The 7,722-nt window shown below is 49.3% G+C and overlaps 1 long non-coding RNA gene across 1 annotated transcript; it reads left to right on the top strand.

Moving 5' to 3' along the window:
* Positions 1-473: 473 nt before the first annotated feature.
* On the top strand, positions 474-7,312 carry LOC132659549 (uncharacterized). Its single transcript, XR_009600094.1, has 2 exons — positions 474-2,110; positions 4,193-7,312. It is a non-coding gene; the product is annotated as an uncharacterized LOC132659549 (long non-coding RNA).
* Positions 7,313-7,722: the final 410 nt, after the last annotated feature.

Here is a 7,722-nt window from a genome sequence, read left to right as displayed (position 1 = left end):
GCCTACTCTCTGTCCCCTCTGCCTGGAACTCAGGCCCCCTAACTGGCACCTCAGGCTCCCGGACTTCTGAGGAGTGTTCTGGATTCTCGAGAAAGTCCAGTAGGAACGAAGCTCCTGGGATCCCCTCAGAAACGTTGGGTGTCTGTGGTCCAGGTGAGGATGGGGTCATCCCAGAGTGGCAACGTCCCCCAGATCAGAGGCCTGGCTGGCTATGATTTGTCTTTGATTAATAAAAAATGGGGAAGCGAATCAATGACCCCTTCACAAATGCAATTCAGACGGTAGGGAAAAAAATCCATCTTGAGGGTTGAGGGCCTTCTCTTCGTGAGAAGATTGGAACACACAGAAAGTGTTGGCCTGAGACCTTCCCCAATGCCCCCGAAATCCTGGTGGAAACTACGCATTTGTGCTTGAACAGGGGCGGGGACTCTGAACATTTAAGTTAAAAAAAATTAGAATATGTGGGGCCACGAGGAGGGGGAAGGAAGACCAAGGGGGGTGTTGGTCACTGAGGTCCCTTCCCCAGTGGGGCCCTTGGGGACTGTCTCTACCTGGCTCCTCACCCTTTCGATGGGGATATTCTGGAAACCGAATGGTTTTCCCAGGCTCCTGCTAGTCTGGCTGTATCAGAATCTACCTGGATAATGGCGAAATGCAGATTCCTGGGCTCCTTCTGTCCTGAGACCCTGGTGCAGAGGATTGGAAGAAGGGTCCAGGTATAAGGCTTTATACGCAGCTCTCCAGGCAGTGGTGATGGGCATCTGACTATGGAGACAGGGGGCTGGAGTGAGAGGCAGCAGCGAAGCATTGAAAACACAGCTCTGGGGTCACCCAGACCCAGGCTCCAGTCCCAGCTCAGCGCTTACTGTGTGACACTGGGCAGGGGACGTCCTTCCCTGGCCCTCGAGTCCTTGTCTGGAAACAACGTGGTAATAACGTGGTGTGCAGCTGCTTCCGGGGTTGCACGGGGTGTGGTGTGCATGTTGTTATTATTATTGTCGTGGTTCCTAGGAGGATGGAAGAGGAGGTGACAGCTTGTGAATTGATTGCCATCTAAGTGACTCCAGTTCTTCTTGCCTCGAGTGCACACTGCGGGGTGCGATGCCCTTCTGTCGTGCGTTGGGGGAAACCACCCTCTGGATCAGGGCTAGTGGGAGCTGGAGACCCTTGGGCCTCCTCATACCTGGTCTGGGTGTGGCCTAGAGGGGGTGGTGGCGGCAGATGAGCCCATGGGAGGAGGATCTGGGATGCCTGGCCAAGGTGGGTGTGATGACCCTTCTCAGCTTCTCCTGGGGACGCCCCTCCTGACCATCCAGGAGGCTTCCTCCGTGGTCACCTCCTTCAGGTCATCTGCTTGGCTCCTATGGCCCGACAATGAGGCTCCTAGTGATATGTTTACCCATCCATTTCCTCTTTGGGGCTGAGTTCTCTGAGGAGAGCCCTCTTGTCTACTCTTTCCACTTTGGGCAGAGCCAGACCTGGCCTGCAGATCCACTGCTGGGGCTGGGGCTGGGAACATGCGATGTGGCTGTTGTTTTTATCTGCCCAGCACCCCAGCCTCACCCTCAGTTTCCTGGTTCAAGTGGTTTCCTCATCCTCTGTTGGGGATGGGCCTGTGATCCTGGCCTGGCCATCCCCCTGGCCAGAGTGCTTGGTGGGTGTCATCATGTGACCCAAGGGAGGCCAACGAGACATAATCCTGAGACGTGGGCTCAGATAAAGGGGAACGTGCAACTCTTTTCTGCTGGTGGTCAAGGTTGGTAGGGTATGAGATATCTGGTCAACCATCAGTGGACAGCCTGGGAAAGGATGAAGCCAGCATAATAGAGAATAGTGCTGAGAGATGAAGAGAGACAGAGAAAAAGAAAGAGAGGCCATTGTCTGAACACCTGGATCCAGCTTTGCCTGAAGCAGTCTCTGCCTTCTGGTTTACAGTAGTTTGAGTTGGGTTTCTGTACTTGCAGCTAGTTCTGACTGATGCAGAGAGCTCATTTCACCATTCTTCTGTCCATCTGTCCACACAGCCACCCCACATGTACTGAACTTCTGCTCCATGCCAGCCCCTATGCTGGAATCTCAGCCCTCAGAGACCAAAGGGGGACGTGACAAGGTAACACAAGCTTCTTACCTCATGGGAAACTGGGAACTGGTGAGCCTTGAAGGCTGTGGGTGTGAGAGTCTCTGTGTTGAGGGGAGGGGAAATCCGGGCAGGCTTTGCAGAGGAGGTGACCTTTGAGCTGGGCTTTGAGGCACAGGCAGGATTTCATTGGCTTGAGAATCAGGGAGGGGACTGTTCAGAGCAGAGAGAGTCACAAAAAAGCAGGTAGCAAAGAGCAGGAACACTTGAACCAAGCTGCTTGCGGTGGAGGGGTTGAGACGACATGTGTCATAGTAATACTGCTAGTGATAATCAGTAACCAACCTTTGTTGAGAGAGCACCGTGGTGGCGCCGGATTTTATTTTCTCATGATTGTCTGCGCCTCCCTGAAGGGGAAGCACATGCATTATCTCCATTTCATAGGTGAGGAAACTGAAGCCCAGAGAAGCGATGGCCCCAAGGCTTTGCAAATGCCAGGTGTGCCAGTGAGCCTCTCTGATCTCATCCCAGGTTCCTACCCATTCAGGCCCATGTGGACTCTTTGCGGCTCTGCGTTTTAGCCATGTCTTCCTGAATGCCTTGGCAGGGGACTGGGGTGGAGGCCAAAGAAGTGGCCCTAGTCATTTCTGGAGTTTTCCAGTGCTGAGGGTGGTGGGAAGGGGGTTTGCCCTGTAAGCAGGCTCCCAGGAAGGCGCTGGAGACCCTCTGTGATGCTGTGGAACCCTCCATCCCATCTGCCATCTTCCACCCTGCCCCGCTCCTACTTCCCGTCTTGGCCACAGCAGCCGGAGTGATGGAACTTTCGAGGGCATATGTGCTCAGCTCTCTCTCTCTTACTGAACACTCTTCAATGGCTCCCTAACGCCTTGGGGTAAAACCCAGACCTTCTGCCTGCAGGCCCTTCATTCCCTGGCCCTGCCCACTGCTCAGCCTCTTTTCTGGAGCCCCACTTCACCCTGAGCCACGGCCACCCTCCCCTCTGAGCCCCAAGAGGCGCACTGCCTCCCCGCTCTCCAGAGTCAGCCCCGGCATGCCTTCCAGCCCAGGTGTCCCCTTGCAGTGGGCTTGGGGCCCTCTTTGGGCCTGTACTTCTCCCATCACAGCATTTCCGGGATGCATTGCCATTGGGTGTGTGTCTGGCTCTCCAATTAGACTGAGAACCCCTTGAGAACAGAAATCGGGGTGTGCCCACCTCTGTCTCCCTGATGGTTCCTCAAGCCTTGGCACATGCGGGCTCACAGTGAGCAGAGAGAATGCATGGGCCCAGCTTTCTTAGGTTCTGAAAAGAAGCCATCATCACTTTAGGAACCACCCACAACTGAGCGACTATCGCTTTCACTATAAAAGCAGAGGTGACCCCTCGAGTCTTGCTGAGCTGGCTGGCCTGACAGGCAGGGCTGCCTGAGTTCGGTGTTAGCAGGGAGGGACGGAGGGAAGGATGAGGGGCCACATTCTGGATGGGGCAGGACAGTGACATTGATAGGGGTGTGTGGAATGGCTCTGCTGTTGCCCTTTGCTTGGCTGGTAAACTTGTTCCCTTTCTGCCTGACACTCTGCTGCTGCTGCTGCTGCTGCTAAGTCGCTTCAGTCGTGTCCAACTCTGTGCGACCCCGTAGACGGCAGCCCACCAGGCTCCCCCGTCCCTGGGATTCTGCAGGCAAGAACACTGGAGTGGGTTGCCATTTCCTTCTCCAATGCATGAAAGTGAAAAGTGAAAGTGAAGTCTCTCAGTCGTGTCCAACCTGCTAGAGCTCCCTAAAGCACAGGCCTGACCTGCAATGCCCTGTCCCCATGCCCTTAAGGCCCCTTGCCCTGACAGGCCCCATGGGACAGGCAGCTCCCCTCAGCCAGAGGTGTATCTGTCTTGCTCACTGGGGGATCCATAGACTCTAACATGGCGCCTGGCATTTAGCAGGTGCCCAGCAATTTTCACTTATTTATTTAAAAAATTTTGATCATGCCACATGGCAGACGGATCCTTAGTTAGTTCCCTGATTAGGGATTGAACTGGTGTCCCTTGCACTGGAAGCATGGAGTTTTAACCACTGGACCTCCACGGAAATCCCCTAATGTGTCTTATTTTGAATGTTGCAGGCATGTCAGGCCATGAGTTCCCACTTCTGATGTGCAAAGAATGGCTGCCTTAATTATCTTCTTAGAGAAACTTAAAAGGATATTTATACAGCCATGTTCATCGCAGCATTATTCACAATAGTCAGAGTGTGGAAGCCACCCAGGTGACCACTGATGGATGAATGGATAAACACAATGTGGTCTCTACGTGCAATGGAATATTAGCTTAAAGAGGAAGGAAATCCTGACTCATGCTGCAACACGAATGAAGCTTGAGGACATTGTTGTTGACTCATTAAGTTGTGTCTGACTCTTTGTGAGCCCATGGACGGTAGCCCCCTAGGCTCCTCTGCTATGTGAAATAAGTCAGTTACAAATGGACAAATGCTGTATGATTCCACTCCTATGAGATACCAAAGGTGTCAAATTCATAGAGACAGAAAATAGAATGGTGGTGTCCAGGGGCTATGTGTGGTGTCCAGGGCCTTCTAGAACTAACAGCAAAAACAAAAGATGCCCTTTTCATCATAGGGGACTGGAATGCAAAAGTAAGAAGTCAAGAGATACCAGGAGTAACAGGCAAGTTTGGCCTTGGAGTACAAAATGAAGCAGGGCAAAGGCTAACAGAGTTTCGCCAAGAGAACGCACTGGTCATAGCAAACACCCTCTTCCAACAACACAAGAGAAGACTCCACATGGACATCACCAGATGGTCAATACTTAAACCAGATTGACTATATTCTTAGCAGCTGAAGATGGAGAAGCTCTATACAGTCAGCTAAACAAGACTGGGAACTGACTATGGCTCAAATCATGATCTCCTTATTGACAAATTCAGATTTAAATTGAAGAAAGTAGGGAAAACCACTAGACCGTTCAGTTCAGTCGCTCAGTCGTGTCTGACTCTTTGCGACCCCATGAATCGCAGCATGCCAGGCCTCCCTGTCCATCAGCAACTCCTGGAGTTTACCCAAACTCATGTCCTTCGAGTCGGTAATGCCATCCAGTCATCTCATCCTCTGTCATCCCCTTCTCCTCCTGCCCCCAATCCCTCCCAGCATCAGAGTCTTTTCCAATGAGTCAACTCTTCGCATGAGGTAGCGAAAGTATTGGAGTTTCAGCTTCAACATCAGTCATTCCAATGAACAGCCAGGACTGATCTCCTTTAGGATGGACTGGTTGGATCTCCTTGCAGTCCAAGGGACTCTCAAGAGTCTTCTCCAACACCACGGTTCAAAAGCGTCAATTCTTCAGTGCTCAGCCTTCTTCACAGCCCAACTCTCACATTCAAACATGACTACTGGAAAAACCATAGCCTTGACTAGATGGACCTTTGTTGGCAAAGAATGTCTCTGATTTTTAATATGCTATCTAGGTTGGTCATAACTTTCCTTCCAAAGAGTAAGCGTCTTTTAATTTCATGGCTGCAATCACCATGAGGCCCCCAAAATAAAGTCAGCCACTGTTTCCACTGTTTCCCCATCTATTTCCCATGAAGTGATGGGACCAGATGCCATGATCTTAGACCATTCAGATATGACCTAAATAAAATCCCTTACGATTATACATTGGATTGACAAATAGATTCAAGGGATTAGATCTGATAGAGTGTCTGAAGCACTATGGACAGAGATTTGTGACATTGTACAGGAGGCAGTGATCAAGACAATCCCCCAAAAAAAGAAATGCAGAAAGGCAAAATGGTTGTCTGAGGAGGCCTTACATATAGCTGAGAAAAGAAGAGAAGATAAAGCAAAGGAGAAAAGGAAAGATAAATCTATCTGAATGCAGAGTTCTAAAGAATAGCAAGGAGAGATGAGAAAGTCTTCCTCAGCAATCAATGCAAAGAAATAGAGGAAAACTATAGAATGGGACAGACTAGAGATCTCTTCAAGAAAATTAGAGATACCAAGGGAACATCATGCAAAGATGGGCACAATAAAGGACAGAAATGGTATGGACCTAACAGAAGCAGAAGATATGAAGAAGAGGTGGCAAGAATACACAGAAGAACATTACAAAGAAGATCTTCATGACCCAGATAAAACCACGATGGTGTGATCACTCACCTAGAGCCAGACATCCTGGAATGCGAAGTCAAGTGGCCCTTAGAAAGCATCACTATGAACAAAGCTAGTGAACAACAGACTGGTTCCACACAGGAAACGGAGTACATCAAGGCTGTATATTGTCACCCTGCTTATTTAACTTATATGCAGAGTACATCATGAGAAATGCTGGGCTGGATGAAGCACAAGCTGGAATCAAGATTGTTGGGAGAAATATCAATAACCTCAGATATGCAGATGACACCACCCTTATGGCAGAAAGTGAAGAAGAACTAAACAGCCTCTTGATGAAAGTGAAAGAGGAGAGTGAAAAAGTTGGCTCAAAGCTCAACATTCAGAAAATGAAGATCATAGCATCTGGTCCCATCACTTCATGGGAAATAGATGGGGAAACAGTGGAAACAGTGGCTGACTTTATTTTTGGGGCTCCAAAATCACTGCAGATGGTGATTGCAGCCATGAAATTAAAAGATGCTTACTCTTTGGAAGGAAAGTTATGACCAACCTAGACAGCATGTTAAAAAGCAGAGACATTACTTTGCCAACAAAGGTCCGTCTAGTCAAGGCTATGGTTTTTCCAGTAGTCATGTTTGAATGTGAGTTGGAACTGTGACAGCTGAAACGCCAATACTTTGGCCACCTGATGTGAAGAACTGACTCATTTGAAAAGAAGCTGATGCTGGGAAGGCAGGAGGAGAAGGGGATGACAGAGGATGAGATGATTGGATGGCATCACCGACTCGATGGACATGAGTTTGAGCAAGCTCTGGGAGTTGGTGATGGACAGGGAGGCCTGGCGTACTGCAGTCCATGGGGTGGCAAAGAGTCAGACACGACTGCGCAACTGAACTGAACTGAACTGTCCAGGGGCTGTGGGGAGGGAGAAATGGGGAATTGTTTGACGGGGACAGAGTTCCAGTTTTGCAAGATGAGAAGGATTCTGGTGATGGATGGTGGTGATGGTTGCATAACAGTGTGAATGTGCTTAATGTTACAGAATGGCACACTTAAAAATGGCTAAGGCAGTACATTTTATGTTTCTCTGTGTTTCCAATAAAAAATGGAAAAGGAACCTTTCTAAATTTTTTTTCTTATGGGGGTTATTTAGCTTTAATTTCTCAGGATGGAAAATATAAAGCATTTACCAAAAATGGAGAGGATGGTGCGGTGAGCTCATATGTCCATCACCCGGCTCACAATCAGAGTCATTTCACCTCTTGTCCCCACTTGCTTTTCCTCTCTATTTACCTTGAAGCAAATCCCATACATCATATTGTTTCATCTGGAAATACTTCAGAATGCAGCTCTGGAAATTAAAGCCCTTTCCAAGTGGATGGAGCTAGAGACTGCCATACAGAATGTAGTAAGTCAGAAAGAGAAAGATAAGTATTCTATGTTAATGCATATATGTAGAATCTGGGGGCTTCCCAGGTGGCTCAGTGGTAAAGAATTTGCTTGCCAATGCAGGAGACTCAGGCTCAA

This window comes from Ovis aries, chromosome 3 (assembly GCF_016772045.2).
Source record: "Ovis aries strain OAR_USU_Benz2616 breed Rambouillet chromosome 3, ARS-UI_Ramb_v3.0, whole genome shotgun sequence".
NCBI lineage: Eukaryota > Metazoa > Chordata > Mammalia > Artiodactyla > Bovidae > Ovis > Ovis aries.
This window is presented reverse-complemented; position numbering and strand designations above follow the sequence as displayed.